The following is a 16,841-nucleotide window of genomic DNA, read 5'->3' on the forward strand; positions in this document are numbered from 1 at the left end:
GACTCATTGTTAACAAGAGATGACCTTCCCTCCCTCCCCACCTACTGTGGACCCTCACCTTTCCCTCCATCACTCACTCCAGCTGCTCAGGGTGGCTGTTAGCGGGGAAGTAATTTAGCCAGCAGCCACTTCAGATTCCAGCTAATAGCACTAAACAGAGTTATGAGCGAGGCATTGGGGTTTGCTCTCTCAAACTCTCAATACAAAGCACTGTTGTGAAATATTGCTTTTCTAATAGCATTGCTGGAGGTTGTATTAAATGGACAGACAGTTTTTTTTTTCTTTTTTCTTTTTTTTCTTCTTTTTTCACTAGATGTTTAAATGCGAAGAGCAAGGCTGCTTTCATAATGTCTTGTTGACCATTTCAAACATACACATAGCCAAATTGAGTTCATTTTTTCTCTTTTTTATTCTATTTTTTCCTTTATTAGATGATAATGGATGGCTTGGAATATGATATTGTATAATTAAATCCTATCCTCTATTTAATAACAGTGTTTAATAATATTTTCGTAATCAATAAGACTTTAACATATTGAGGAAGTACCATTGTAAAATCTCAGTATTAAATTATGAGTTTGAGCCAATCTTTTTTTCCTTTTAGTTTCTTTTTTTGAGCCAAACCTCACCAGATATGAATCGCGCCTTATTTTTCAGGAGGTCATTTCATTTCAGGCAGCTGTTTTGTGTCTTGGGTACAAACAGAGGTACAATTGTCAATACTACTGCGGCAGCTTGGTGAAATAGAAATAAAACCTTCAACTGAATTTGCTTATTATTTAAAGCACAAATACAAACGTAGATGGTGATTGTCCAATGGTAGAAAAATAATGACGTTGTTGGGGCTCACAATTTCATTTTAGAAAAATCTAGGTTGAGCTAGTTCCTTTTGTTGTCTCTTTTCCACACAGTTTTATTTACCCAAACATTTCAGTAACAGATCATAACAAATGTTAAAGTACGTGAACGTTTAGAAGACGTCAAACAGACCTGGTCGTCCAAGCCAAATCCTCCTACATGTCCATCTGTGTGGGACTGTCCTTGAGTGGGATGCTGAACCCCAACCTTGTCCAGGGCCGTCGTTAGTGGCTGGCCCAGTTCTCACCCAGGCCAGCCCTCTTTCTCCACACCCCTCTCCCCACTCCCACCAATGCCAATGCCACACCTACAGCTATAAATGCAAAATATACACATGAAACCACTCAAATAAAACTCAGTCATAATATATTTTTGCATAGTCTGCAAGTATTATGGTGATTCCTAAATCTTTTAGCTAATACCTCAATCATTTTAATGTCATTTCTTCAGATCTCGACATATTTGGGGTCATTATTGGGGTTATTATTGTTAAAAGAAATAGTAAATAATCTATATATTTATACATATATGTTAGTAAATTAGTAAAAAGTAGCTAAAAATGATCACATTTTCAAAATAAAAGCACAAACTGGATAAATCAATATTAGAAAAAAAGGTTTTTCTTTTAAGATTTCTCACTGTATCATCAGTCAGTAGATGCATGATGTCCTCTCTCATCATTATATCAAAAGAGAAGGCATGTTTCAAAGAAAAAATAAAAGAAATAAAAGTTCAGTGATGCTTGTCTCTTAGGCTGAATCTTGCTCTTTACACTCTTACTGGGATTTTATTTCTACTGTCATTTATCCTTAAGTTAATATTAGAAAAATATACATATCATTATAATAATGAATTATTATTCATTTATTGTATTGTTTTGTCTGTTTTTTTTTTTTCAATTGGGTAATTTATGTACCGAAATACTTGTTTGTTTGCTTGCTTATTTATTTTCAGGTTATTTACTTTATTTGGGGTTATTTTTTCTAATTTTCTCACTTTGTATAATTACAACCATACAGATACACACAAATGCACACCCGGACTCAGTATTCCTTGCCTCGGGAAAAGCGACATGCATAATTAACTATCCTTCGATGTCCTGTGCCCTTCCTTCCTTCGTCCCTCCATCAGTATATTAATTTGATTATGGCACATTTTTTTTACTCTTTTTGCCGCACTCCTCCTTTTTTTTTTTCTCTTAATCTAACAGGAGTGACTGGGGGATTAGGTGAGGGCTTGGGAAAGTTAGGAGAGACAGAAAGGGAGAAAGTGAGTCACAGAAAGAAAGAGAGAGAGAGATTATTGAAGTAAATTTGCACTCATACACTCATTGAAACTCTGGGCAGATAACATGGTGTAACAGCAGCAGAGCTGGAGAAGGGTGATGTGGGGAAGGCCACATGATGGGTTTAATGATGGCAGGAAGAAATAATAAAGAGATGAGAAGGAATGTGAGGATTTACATCAGATGAGCATTGTAAATTTGATTTGATTACTCTGGCGAGGACAGATGAACGGAAAAGTCGAGGTAGGCCAAAGGCTGACAGCTAATACCTCACACATGTTTCTTTGTTTTAATAATTCATGCGCTCAAAGTACACCATTTTTATATCTCAGTGATGCTCAGCTGCCTGCAGGAACCAATGGTTGTTGTTTAAGCTCCAATGTTTATTTACTTTTCATATGAATACCTGTTAAATCTGCAAGTCTCCAATACTCTTCCAGTAATTTGAATATATATTTAATATTTGACAATTTGTGTATATATTCTTGCAGGTGTCTAATCAATGTGTTGATTTTCTTTAATATAATTTCTTGTAAGTGTGTTACATTGTTACAATTGAATTTAATTTTATTCAACTTCATTTTGGGGGGCAAATTTAGATGCACTGATTCAGAGAGTCCTGTGCTTCTTTCTGAAGTAGCAGATTGGCTGCCCTTCTATCATTTCAAAAATGTCCAGGTTAAAATCCTCTACCCCCTGGATTTCTTACCTGGTGTCTGTATCACTAAGAGAAAGCTATGTCATGTACCATATAACCAAACATCAGTCATGGGTTTTATTTTGAAAATCAACAGGGAGCTGCCTTATATGTTGGATCAGACCTCATATCCTTCCTTTGACAAATCATCATGGTTCCAGAAATGGATACATTACTTCTCTGTAGGTCTGGGCAGCAGCAAAACATACAGGATGCGGCTGTGAAGCGCTTCTCGCCACATTCAGAGCACGCATGAACATGATGAGCCATGTAGGAGACAGAATCCTGCGGTAAAAGCATTCATTTGTGATGCAAATGAATGTCACAGTCAGAGTTCATAACTTTCCTTTCTTAGCGGTAAGATATGTTGAATGGAACAGTGAAGCTTCTCTGTAACTCCCAAGCTCACAATCCATTGTAATATTTCCATGGTTACATGGGTCACCCAAACCTTTCCTCTGTGCTTTATTTAGTGTTAAATGGGAATGGTGTTGTTATACGTTAAAAGAAAGTGGAAAGTGTCTTCCAAGTTCACTGCACCCCTGCTGAGATTATGTATTAGAAATGTTTACATTAGTAACCAAGAGCTATTCCATTGGATGCCTCATTCCACTAAATATTATATTGCAAGCGACCTGTGGTTGATTCAAATTTGCAGTTGAATTGGACTTTTTTTTTCCCAAGTCTTCTTTTTATATAGATTCTATTTTTTCAGTTGTCAGGATTTTTATGCATTATACATTTGTGATTCGGCATATAATATTGATATTTTATTAATTTTTATGTATTCTTTTTTTTTTTTTTAAGAACCTGGAAAAAAAGCTTCATGAAATAGATGGATAAACAGCCCTAAAGCATAAAGATTTAAAAAAATAAAATAAAATAAGCCGAGAATATGCTTGGATTCTAAGTAAGATCGAGCACATGTCATGCAACTTCTCATATTGACAGTAAAGTGAAAGACTTGTTTGCTTAGATGTGCTAGGGGATTGGTTGATTCACGCAATCAATCTTGAAAAAGGGCTGCTATTCATCTAAGCGGGTCACTGTGTTTGTTTTCAGAGATCACAATATGCTCTGAAAATGCCCACGTCTTGTTGGGGAAATCAATTTTAATTTCTTAGTTCCACAGGAGAGGGACAGGGTGGTGAAAGACAAACAGCCGAGAAAACTTTTTGTCTGTTTTATTTATCAGCAATACAAATCCACAGGGGCTTTGTTCACTCATCTGAGGAAACAGAATAAAAATGAGGCCGTGATTGGTAAGAGGCACCACTGTCTGATTAATTGATGCCGAATTCCAGATGCCTTGATGTGAAAATACATATTACAGGTGAAGTGAGAAGAGGGGGCAAGTTACAATAAAAAAAACTCCAATGGTCAAAGCTACAAGCAAAACCTCTTGCCTTAACTGATCTGTGGGTCTGAATCAATGGCACATGTCAGCATCTGATCCCAACTTCAAAATCAATAAAGAATGTATACATTCTCCTTTGCCATTCAAATAAATGGCCTCAACAAAGCCTCTGAAGCCTTTGAGCCGCTAATGATCAGTATTTGAAAACAATAACCGGAGGCATCGATATTTTTATCCAGAGTTCCTTAAACATCCATGCGTTTGACAGATGCATGGATGACAAAGCAAGGAGGCAACATACTGTTTCGACATCCTGCACTTTGCCATTATATCCAGGATATCGATGTACAGATCTTAATTACAAACCATACTTTCCTATGTTCACACAAGGATTGAATTTCCTTCTCAGCTGAACCAAAGAAAAGCTAAAAGATAAAAACTGATGAAACCCAAACTCAAATAAAAGTGAGTTTAGTATAATAGCATTAGCAGAGAAGCAATCAGCTTATTGTATTGTATTGCAGCTTCATGGGTGTTTGTCATGTTTACTCTATTTGAGAGAACATTGAATTTTGATATTATTAATTAAATGCTACGGTGACACAGTGACACCAGTGTTTCGTTTTTTGGCTTGCAGCAAGAACTTTACTGGTTCAGTTCCAGTGGCCAGCTTGGGCATTCAGTGTGCACTTTACATGCTCTCTCTCTCACAGTATTTGGTCTCTCGGGATTCTCCTGCTTCCTCACACAGTCCAAAAACTTGTGGGACGTTAAATGAAAATGTGAACGACAGAGGTGATTAGTTGGATGTCTCTATATGTGACCCAGCAACCCAGTGGCAACCATTCTAGGGTGAACCCCGCCTCTTTCCCAATGACAGCTGGAATTGGCTCCAACTCCATTCTACCCTGTATGCAGGGCAGGCAATGTTGATAATACATGAATGAATGAATGGATGCATACATTCATCAAACGCAACACTGGATGATTGTCAAATGAAATTTATTTATAAAGAAACACTTGACTGTTTTAGGGTCATGACTTAGTTCAAGGGTTGCAATTAGGTTTGGATTCACTTGTTACATTTAGTACATTTTACTAATGATGGGGTAATTTAGCAGCACACACACCCATACAGACATGCACATCCACACACCCGCACGCACACACACACATACAGATGAGACGTGCAGATGTTCCCAACAAGCAACAGGGGACAAGTATCACCCAAAGGCATCTTAGATGGACGATGGGAGTATTTGTGCATGTGTATGTGCACAACTGTGTCCAAATAACCTGCGGGCCCTGTAAGGGTGACCTCAAAGAGACAGCTTCTTCTACTTGGTGACACACTCACGCTTTAGGCTGTTGCCAGATTAAAGTGACAGGATCATTGTGACAAAGCTTAAAGCAATGAGCAGTCAGCTGGTGAGAACATTGTTGGTGACCAACTTAGAACAAGCCCTTGTCTTCTATCAGGGCACTGTGTCACTTCCTTTAGTGAATGTAGAACGCAGCAATGTGCAGCTTTGGAAGTGGGGCCTCCATTGAGTCCATGAAATGGCCCTCAGTATTCTATCAGTGGATATCCAATTCCTTTGTTTTGAATGCAAGTCGAATATTCTCCACTGGGCTAAAATGTTAAACGATGTTCTGCTTGAGTTGTTGACAAAATCTATGTTTTCTCTCAGACTGTGACCCCCTTTTTTGGTGTAAATGCCATGTGAGTGTACCTGGCCAAAAACTTGAAAAATATTGCTGTAAAATCAGGTCAATAGTTTGGTGGTAAAAATATAGATACCACAGACTTATCAATGTCCATTGTTTATCGGTGTGCACGTTGTTGTGCAAACTTCTGCATGCTCCGATTATAGGTCAAAAATATGTTTCCCTAGATTGCAGCATTTCCCGTGACTATACCATATATCTGAGGAACTGGCAAAATCTTCTGTCGCCCCTCTGACTTCTTGTTTATTGCAGTGCTATCGCTCTTTCACACGGAAGAAAAATGATAAAAATAGGGGCGATTGCAATCAGGTCCCCAGCTCTGAGCCACTGCCCACATTTTGGCTAAATCTGCAGTAATGTCCAGGAAGGTTATCTGTACCTGGCTGACCTTCAAGAGGCCTCACATACCGCTAGTAGGCCTTTACGGTATCTCCATTGCTGCAAACTCTGTATGGCTATATGGCATTACTTGAGTGACTGGGGGACTTTTTCATCTCAGATTCACTCTTTCATTCACTCTTCAATTAATTTCCTCAGTTTACAAATCAAAGATGATGTTAATGTTTTGATTTAAGTGAAAATTGTTTTCCAAGGGCCGAGTTTAGCAGACCTTAAAAATCAATCTTGCATGCACATGTGATATGTTCAACAAGGACATTAGATTATTTCCCTTTGCATACATGAATAGATGATTGGTCCTGACCTTGCCACAAATGTTATCTATTGAACCGCCTAGCAATTTTGGTTTTCTTTTAAGTCTATTGGTTTTAAAGCTGTTCCTCATCAGAATTTAAACCAGGAAATTAATTGAAAGTATATGTTGTGTATGAAGACATGATGTTCAGTCTCGAGCCTCTGTGCGCAAACAAAAACAAAACTATTCATTCCTCACACCTGTCTCGGAAACTCAGGCAATTGGTGTTCCTCCACACGAGTTTTAAACCACTGCGTCAAACTGTGTAGTATAATTATATTCGGTATTAAAATCTGTTCCAAGAATCCGTTTATAAGGCTGACATTATTCCCACCTATAGGCTTTGGAGTTTTACATTCATCGGTTTTACTATCAATCAGCAGCAGCCTTTCGTGGAGACCTAAGCACTGCAATTCACTAAGATTTGTAGATTCTTTTTTTATGGCTTTTTCTGACCTGTTTTATAATCACACAGAGGTCTGAGGGAGGAGATAGTGTGTCGGAGCCATTACATTTTACAAGTATGACCTGACTATAAATACTGGCCCCGGACTCCGTCCTCACAACCTTTCCTGCTTTATTTTCTCTTAAATCCGTAGCTACAAGATGTTCTTTTATTGGAATCACGGTTTGTTTCAATGGTCTTTTCTCACTTATTGAACAAAGATCAACATTCAATTGCTATTCATTGCTCTAAAAAACTATAAAACCCTCTCGTCAATGAATCATCAGCTCTGGATCCGCCGGTATGCATTACATACTATACTACAATATTAAATTCCCTTTGAGTGGGATCATATTTTTACGTTCTAATTCAATGAGAATGAGCCAGGTAAAAGATAATTGTGTAAAAGAAAAATGTTCATCATGTTAATTTAACAAATATGGACTCATAATTTAACAAAATAGACTCTGCGACACATACATACTTTCCTACAAATGCCGATAGCCATTTGCAATTTAATGGGGAAAAATGATTATGTTGTAAATTGCTTTTGACATTTGATAATCCAATGAAGTGTGCATCTCAAGAAATATAAACGGTTTATCATAAACTGTTTCTGGATGTGACATTATGGGTGCTGTTGCATCAAATCTCCTGGATAACTTATCAGAAAATGGCTTTATTGATGAAAACAAAGGGAAGAAAACATCAAAAAATCTATCCAGCTCTCTGTCTATCTATCTATCTATCTATCTATCTATCTATCTATCTATCTATCTATCTATCTATCTATCTATCTATCTATACATCTATCTATCTATACATCTATCTACCGTATTTTCGAGACTATTGAGCACACCTGAATATAAGACGCACCTGCTAAAAATAAACAAATAACTTTTTGAGTACATATATAGGCCACACTTGTCTAGATTGTAACTTTTTTTTTTACGTTTAATTAAATACAACTATTTTTTTCCAAACAGTGCCTGTAACACGGCTGATGAAAATGATTAGTTATAAATAACACAAGGAAAAGTCCATCCATCCATCCATTTTCTATCCCTGATTCATCCTACTCCAGCTGATCCCTATCTTGGTCTTCCTCCTGCACACTTAAACCATTAAAGTCATCTTATTCAGTGTCAGAATTAAACAGCCTCAATTTCAGTGGTCCGATGTGATGAGACTAAATGTTTTGGCAGCTTGAAGCTTGTTAGACCAAAAAAAAAATCCATAAATTAGCCGCATCATTGTTTAAGCCGCAGAGTTCAAAGCATGCGAAAAAAGTTGCAGTTTGTAGTCCGGAAATTACGGTATCTATCTATCCATCTGTCTGTCGGTTTTTTTCCTTTTTTCTCCCCTTTTTTACCTTTTTTTCTTTCTACATATTTATCTATTCATTCTTCCAGATGTTATCTGAATATCTATGTATATGAATATGAATATTCATGTATATTTTTTTTGTTTTATATGTGAGCGCACACTTGTGGGACTCCAATTAGCATTAGCATTTCATTGGGTCAGAAGTTAGGGACAGCTGCCACATATACAATAAAATAATCAGTGAAAAACTCATTAGGTTCAACTATATATATATTGCAATAATAAGGGTGTAAATGTTTACTCTGGGCTTGGCTTTGACCCTTTAATTCCACCTTGCTCTATAAATGTGTTAATACAAGCGAATAGGTGATAAAGAAAAAAAAAAAATATATATATATATATATATATATATATATATATATATATATATATGCGTACACAATTAAAAGGTTAATTAATAAATTCAAATATTGAAGAATTTAGAACTAGGTCTTTAATCCCTGTTAGGTTTTTCTTCATCGTTCACTGAAGCAAAGTGTTTTTAATTGGCAGTTTAATTATTGATTAACCACCTCAAGCCCCATTAATTCACTCATTAAGAGAAAACAAAAGCTTTGTATGTTTTATCTGTATATATCTATATATAGATAGATATTTATTTTTATGTGTGTGTGTGTGTGTGTGTGTGTGTGTATTTGTGTGTGTGTGTGTGTGTGTGTGTGTGTGTGTGTATTTGTGTATGTGTATGTGTGTGTTTTCAATTGTGAATTGTTAATAATAGAAATAAGATCTTTTTGAAAAAAAGACTTGTATCTATTTGATGTATTTGAATAGAGTAAATACGTTATGCTGTTATTCCAAGGTTTGACCACCTTTGAATAAGTCATATTTTTGTGTGCCCCTTAAAACACATTCTGGCCCTGTAATAGAGTACATAAGGCAATGCACATCTAAATAGTAAATTAAGTTTTAATAATCAATGATTGTGTTTAATAAGGGATTATTTTGCACATAAGTCATGATGTAAATGGCAATGACTTAAAGATTCTTACTCCGAGACAATTTCCATTAATTCAGAACTTTCCAATCACGTAAATGGTCCTGTTAGTGTTTTAATAATATATTGTAAATTAAAGCATCACATGCTAACATATTTGCTGGTTCCACAAATGTCTTGTTCTAATTATAGACCATGCATATAATTCAGTTGGTGGTTCATCCATTAGTGATATTTCAAAGCACAGGCCACTTCAGAATCCTAATATAAAGTAAATAAACGGAAAGCAAAGAGTCAGAGCACTGTGTACTGAAGAAAACTTCAAGAAAAATGTAAAAACCAAACGTCCCCCCTTGCTCAAACATCAGGAGATGTCATCCTTGATTCAGTTCCTCCCCAACCCTAACAGCAGCCATGACCTGTGGGGTTCACACACTTTATCCCAGCTGACGTGCCATCAAGACCCAGCATCACAAACAAAATGTGTTGTTTTGTAAAGCGTCCAAAGGGATATTGAAGGTTAAATATTAGTTGAGAGTTTTTCAGGTAGAAGTATAGGTTTGGCAGTGCTGCAGGCAGCTGCTGTGTCCCGGCTGTGACGAGCTGCTCCAATTGTGTTTGCCTTTGGTTATAAAAAATATGTTGAAAAAAAGGCCACATTTGGAATCAAGTTCTAATGCTTTGACTCCATACTCCAACAAAATATTTTGGTATGCCATTACCAGTTAACATATCTGTGTTGTGTACTCTGGGGAATTGTTATTTGGGGCTTATTTGTTAGTTCTTGTTATCCAGTGTGGTGCAGGAGGTAGAGCAAATGTCTTGAGAAATTGTACAACTAAACATTCCTGGTTCGATCCCTGACTCTTCCTAGTGTATAGAGGTGTTGCTGAGCAAGACACTGAACTAACTGCTGTGCTGGTCTGTAAAGGGTTAATTGCAGAGAATTAATTTCCCCATGGGGATTAATAAAGGATAAATTGTTATTTATTGTTGTTATTTATTCTAACAGGCATTATGAGATGAATAAACATGCAAATGTCAATAGAAGTTAGAAAGGTCACCTATGACATGATTATCCTGAAATAGTCAACAATGACTAAGAGTTTTCATTTTTCAATCGCTATCTCCCTGATTATATATGAGTCTGCAGCATAGTCACCTTTATATTTATAGGAATATCATACCGGATTGGTTGACGCCTGGCTTAACAATGACTGCAATTGGTGCCGATGACCTACAGGGTACCAGTGGAAATGGGCGACTGCATCTTGAATAGGTGTACTGTAGTACTGATAGGAAGAGAAATTGAGTAGGAGTTATCTTGAAGGAGGATTTTGTGAGGAATGTTCTGGAGGTGAAAAAAATGTCAGATAGACTTATGGGTCGGAAATTGGAAACTGAAGAGGTGATGCTCAATGTTGTTAGTGGCTAAGCCCCGCAGGTGCGATGTGATATAGAGGAGGAGTAGAAGTTCTGGAATGAGTTAGATGTAGTGATGCAGCATGTCCCCAGGGTGAGAGGCTATCAATTGGTGCAGACTTCAATGGGCATGTTGATGTAGGCAATGGAGGGGGTGAAGAACTGATGGGCAGGTTTGGTATCCAGAATAGGAATGCAGAGTGACAGATGGTGGTAGACATTGCAAAAAGGATGGAAATGGCTGTGGTGAAAACTTTTTTTTCCAGAACAGGAACATAGGGTTACTTATAAGAGCGGAGGTAGGAGCACGCAGGTAGACTACATCGTGTATAGACGAGGTAATCTGAAAGAGACCAATGACTGCAAAGTAGTGGTAAGTGAGAGTGTAGCCAGACAACATAGGATGGTGGTTTGTAGGGTGACTTTTGTGACAAGGTAGATCAAGAGGACAAAGTGGTAGGAGCTAAAAAGGGGGGAGTGTTGTATGGCTCTCAGGGCAGAGTTGAAAAAGGCTCTGGGTGGTCAGGGACAGCTTCCAGATGTCTGGACAACTACAGATAATGTGATCAAGGAGACAAGTAGGAGAGTACTTGGTGTATTGTCTGGAAGGAAAGTAGATAAGGAGACCTGGTGGTGGAATGAGGAGGTGCAGGAGCATATCCAGAGAAAGCGGTTAGCAAAGAAGTGGGACACTGAGATGGACTGAAGAGAACAGACAGGAGCGCAGGGAGATACAGCGTAATGTAAAGATAGAGGTAGCAAAGGCAAAGCAAACTTGCATGTTCAGTTGGACAATAAGGGAGAGAGAGAATGATCTATACAGGTTGGCAAAACAGAGAGATTGAGATAGAGGGGATGCACAACAGGTGATTCAGGATAGAGATGGAAATGTTTCGACAGATGCTACAAGAGTGATGAGAAGATGGAAAGAGTACTTTGTAGAGCTGATGCATGAGGAAAATGAAAGAGGCAAGGGTAGACCAGGTGACTATTGTAGACCAAAAAGAAGCAGAGATTAGTAAAAGTGAAGTGAGGAAGGCATTGAAGAGGATGAAGAACGGAAAGACAGTTGGTACCGATCACATATCTGTGGAGGTGTGGAAGTGTTGAGGAGAGGCAGTTGTAGAGTTTCTGGCTGGATTATTCAACAGGATCTTAGAGAGTGAGAAGATGCCTGAAGAATGGAGACGAATCGTGATGGTGACCATTTTTCAGAATAAGGGGGATGTGCAGAATTGCAGCAACTATAGAGGGATTTAATTGATGAACTACACAATGAAGTTATGGGAAAGAGTATTGGAAACTAGACTGAGAGCAGAAGTCAGCATTTGTGAACAGCAGTATGGCTTCATGCCTAGAAAGAGTACTACAGATGCAGTATTTGTTTTGATAATGCTAATCAAGAAGTACAGAGAAGGCCAGAGGGAGCTGCTTTTTTTTTTTTTTTTTTTGTAGACCTAGAAAAAGCATATGACAGGGTGCCAAGAGTGGAACTCTGGTATTGTATGAGGAAATCTGGAGTGACAGAGAAGTATGTTAGACTGGTGCAGGACATGTATGCTAGCTGTGAGACATTGGTGCAGTGTGCCGTCGGGTAACAGAGAAGTTCATGGTGGAGGTGGGACTTCATCAAGGATCAGCTCTGAGCCCCTTCTTGCTTGCAGTAGTGATGGAAAGTCTGACAGATGATAGACAGGAATCTTCATGGACCATGATGTTTGCAGATGACACTGTAAACTGTAGTGAGAGGATAGAACAGATAGAAGAAAATCCAGAGAGGTGGAGGTATGCGCTAGAAATGAGAGGAATGAAGGTTGGTCGCACCAAGACAGGGTATATGTGTGTGAATGAGCGGAACCCGGGTGAAACGGTGAGGCTACAGGGAGTGGAGATCAAGATGTTGGAGGATTTCAGGTACTCGGGGTCAACAGTCAAAAGCAACGGAGAGTGTGGAAAGAGGTGAAGTGACGGGTTCAAGTGGGTAGGAAGATTGAAAGAATCAACCAGAATGAAATGAAAGGTGCACAAGACAGTAGAGACACAAGTGATGCTGTATGGCCTAGAAACAGGTACAAGGACAAGGACAGAAGGTAGAGCTGGAGGTCGCAGAGATGAAGAATGCTAAGATTTTCTTTGGGAGTGAACAGGATGGATAGAATCAGGAATGAGTTTATCAGAGAAACAGCACATGTTAGATGTTTTGGAGAGAAGGTCAAAAAAAAAGCCAGACTGCGATAGGTCCGAATTGTACAGAGCAGGGATAGTAAATATATTGGTAGATGGATGCTGGAATTGGAGCTCCCAGGCAGGAGATCTAGAGGAAGACCGAAGAAAAGATTTATGGATGTAGTGAGAGATGATATGAATTCAGCTGGTGTGAGAGAGAAGGATACAGAAAATAAGGTTAAATGGTGACCATGTGGCGACCCCTGAAGGGTAAAGCCGAAAAGAGGAGAAGATATAAGGCTTAATCTGCATCTACTATTTCTCCCATGTAGGGAAATTATGCCCATTTCCTGCATTAGCAAGGTCAGCTTTAGCAGTTTTTGGTTGGCTGTTAATTCAATTATCCAAAAACATTGTTGGACATAATTCAAACTTGGGCCTGGTATAATTAAGGAATCAGAAGCAACAACAAATACTATAGAAGTATAAAGTCAATGTATTAAATGAAGGAACCAAAAAAGGAAGGAACCAAAAAACAAAAAAACTGTTCAGGAAATTAAAATGTTACTTTTTTTATCATTCCAGTTCTCTGTTTCAGCCAATTTGAGGGCAAGAGTAGGAAAGTGAATTTTCTGTTCTATATCGTTTCCCCCTCATTTTCGTCCTTTCAATTTTGATTGATCTGTAACCTTATTTAAATAGTCTGTTGTATCATGTAAAAGCTAAGCTTAAGAGGCAGTTGTGTTCTTTATGACAATAAGATGTAACGTGTGTGTGTGTGTGTGTGTGTGTGTGTGTGTGTGTGTGTGTGTGTGTGTGTGTGCATGTATTGGAGCATGATGTTTTGGTTTCCTATTGACACTCTTTATTTCCTTGATGTATTTGGACATCATTAGGCAACGGCTTCAATTTCTTTGATCAAATTCACTGGTCCACACACATTCAGAAGATGATGAATCTTTATTGGTCAGACATTTGAGCTTGACATAAGTGAACTTACTATCAAAGCTAAAAACGTCTTAAATTGTGGGTCTATCAGTCATTGCCACTTGCAATCAGAAATGAATGAAAAGAATTTATTCACACATTTTCTCTCAATGTGTTCTCAAATTTAGTGATTCAGTAGACCTTATGGCTAAAGACATGTCTGCAACTTTCCAATCATTCATAATGTGTGAAAAAAGCCAAGAGCTGGAGTGAGATGACATGAATTAAAGATGAAGGGAAATACCGGAGGTTGGAAAAAAAAAGGAAAATAAAAGGAAGCATGGGAGTTGTCAGCAAGTGCATAAATATGTTTATTCTCGGGAGCCCTGGAAGCCGAGCAGTTCAAGAAACTGAAAATTGAATTGTAAACTGATTAACAGAAGCAGTGGCTGCATTTACATCTACTGCGATGGGCTGGTGGGGAAAATGAAAAGAAAAAAAAATCACTCATCTTTAAACCTCTTTTTGCACAGTCCAGAACCACACACAGTCTCCTTATTGTAATATTCATTTTGTTGGTTTTGGCTTATAAGCTGTTGATCACTTACTTTGACTTTGAAAAGGGGAAAAAAAGCTGGGTGAATCATATTTTGGTCAAAGCTTAAAATTTTACTATTGAAAATACCACATAGGAAGCATTTTTGTTTTTATTTGGAAGCGTGTGTTTTTAGGATTCAGACAGTGAATTTGCATCTGGAAGTTGCTCCCCGAAATGGCATCCTCCAACTCGTCTTCCAATTCCCGACTGACCGCAAGGTCATGTGGCACGGTTGGCATGACTTCATGGACCTCTGGCATCTATGGTTTGGTCCTACACCAATGAAGATAGACTTTACTTGCAGGGGAAACTCGGTCATAGGAGTGTGTAAAAGAGCTCTAGCCAAATCTTTTTATCTGTGAAGATATGATGATCTTCACCCAGCTCCCATATATGATTCTGTAAGAACATGTCAGAAAACCATGATTGCACCATGATTGAAAAAGTTGTTTGTCCATGAGTCTAGGATATAGGCAAATATAGAAATGTTAGCTCACACGCTCATCCATATTTGTAAATTGTATTTCTTTTCTCCAAATTTTGAGCGATTATTTTACCTATTGGTCAGTTTCTGTATAACTCAACCAAGTTCTGGGATGCGCCAATCCCTTGTGTTCATTGCTGTTTGTTACTTCAAGGCTACCGGTATACAAAGTACAAAATAATAAAATCTGTTGCATTCATGGACGGCTTGGGCAGCCTTCTCAGGCCTTTTCCAAAGATGCTCAAGCTTAACCATGACCCGCTGTCATTATTTGCGACTGTTTGAACTGCAGCATGGCATGCAAATTTCCATGTGTTGCTAAACAATGGTTGCTAAGAGACTGATCCAGCTGTCTAAAAGTAATTCATGCTCTGGCTTTAAGAGGGGTTATGTTTTTCCTTTATATTTCAAATAGGGGCAGATTTGAGAGTGCCTGGGCTCCTCTCTGCACACTGACAAATTTTGCTGCTGGACACAAACCATTATTTTTGTCACAAAGTGGTTCAGCTTGATTTGTGCACTACGTATAGTTCACTTTGCACAGCTTTTTCCATCCTTCAATTGTTGAGTGACAAAGCCTGGATCATTGTGTTCACAGGTTAGATCAAGGTAATTTTGGCTTCTCGTCCATCCTCTTTTCATGAATGCAGTCCATCAGGAGGAACTCAAATTTCTTCAAATGCGGTACAAAAATACACATACACTCAAGGAGGAACTTATTTGATTTCTGCAAGTCATCATGAGCTCAACACCATCTTATTTTTGTGAATGTAATGTTTTTGAATATGAATGACATGATCGTTCCAATTTTGCGAATTAATTAGTCGTATACATAGAACAAGCACTGGACAAAAGCCCATCATGATTGAATTTCATGTGTAAAAGGTCAAGATCACTGTAAACTCTTTTCTGTCCTTTGCCAGACATTGTATTGGAAATTTGGATGAATTAATTTGAATATTAAGCTTTTTTGAGAATGATTATGATGATCATTTTTGATATGATATCAGACATCCACTCAATAACATTTCAAAGAATTGTCAAATGTAGCAAAAAAATGTAGATATAATCTTTAATGGGTCAGAGGCTGTTTCAATGTGGCATACTAATGTTGAAATAGTACGTAACTTTGTGAGTAAACTGCTGATAGTTCGAGGAAGTCAGGATGTGCATTGCAGTACTCTTGACTATATATCAGAAAGGTTATTTCAGTTAATCGCCAAACTATTTGGCAGTGTTTGTTTTATATTACTCACACAGGTTGGCTTTCTTTGTTTTAGCCCATCACCCACTGATCCAGATATTCAGGTCACTAGATATACGTACACATTCCATAAATATTAAACGGATAGAATTGAGTGGGTATCGTTGATAAGTCTGTGGTTTGTTCTTGTGAGCAAATGAATATGATGATTTGGGAAACAAATCTAGGACTTGGACAACAAGTTGCATATACATACACACACACACACATATATATCTATCTCTCTCTCTCTCTCTCTCTCTCTCTCTCTCTCTCTCTCTCTCTATATATATATATATATATATATATATATATATATATATATATATTCTCTCTGGCAGGTCCAGAAGGTAGGACTCAAGGCTCAGTGAGTCAGATTAAGTTGTAAATCTGTCTGACCACGAACACCCTCACCTCCCCTCGGTGACTTGCTCAGCATATCTTTCTCATGTCTTATATGTGACTCTCCTCTCTTACTACCATACATTTGTTGCCATGGCAGTAAAACATTATATGAGCATTTGTAATCTGGCCTTTTCGAAATTCCGTTGTGACACTTTGCCTTTTTCCCAAAAGTCATTCAAACAGCTTGTCCTTGATTTCTATCACTTTTC

The 16,841-nt window shown here is 37.9% G+C and overlaps 1 protein-coding gene across 2 annotated transcripts in view; it reads left to right on the forward strand.

The window, feature by feature from the left end:
* The window catches only part of tenm3 (teneurin transmembrane protein 3), a 366,691-nt gene that overhangs the window by 59,562 nt on the left and 290,288 nt on the right, over nt 1-16,841 (forward strand). The window lies entirely within an intron of this gene.

This window comes from Fistularia commersonii, chromosome 35 (assembly GCF_037954325.1).
Source record: "Fistularia commersonii isolate RoL2024-O1a breed Wild chromosome 35, RoL_Fcom_v1.0, whole genome shotgun sequence".
Classification (NCBI taxonomy): Eukaryota; Metazoa; Chordata; class Actinopteri; order Syngnathiformes; family Fistulariidae; genus Fistularia; species Fistularia commersonii.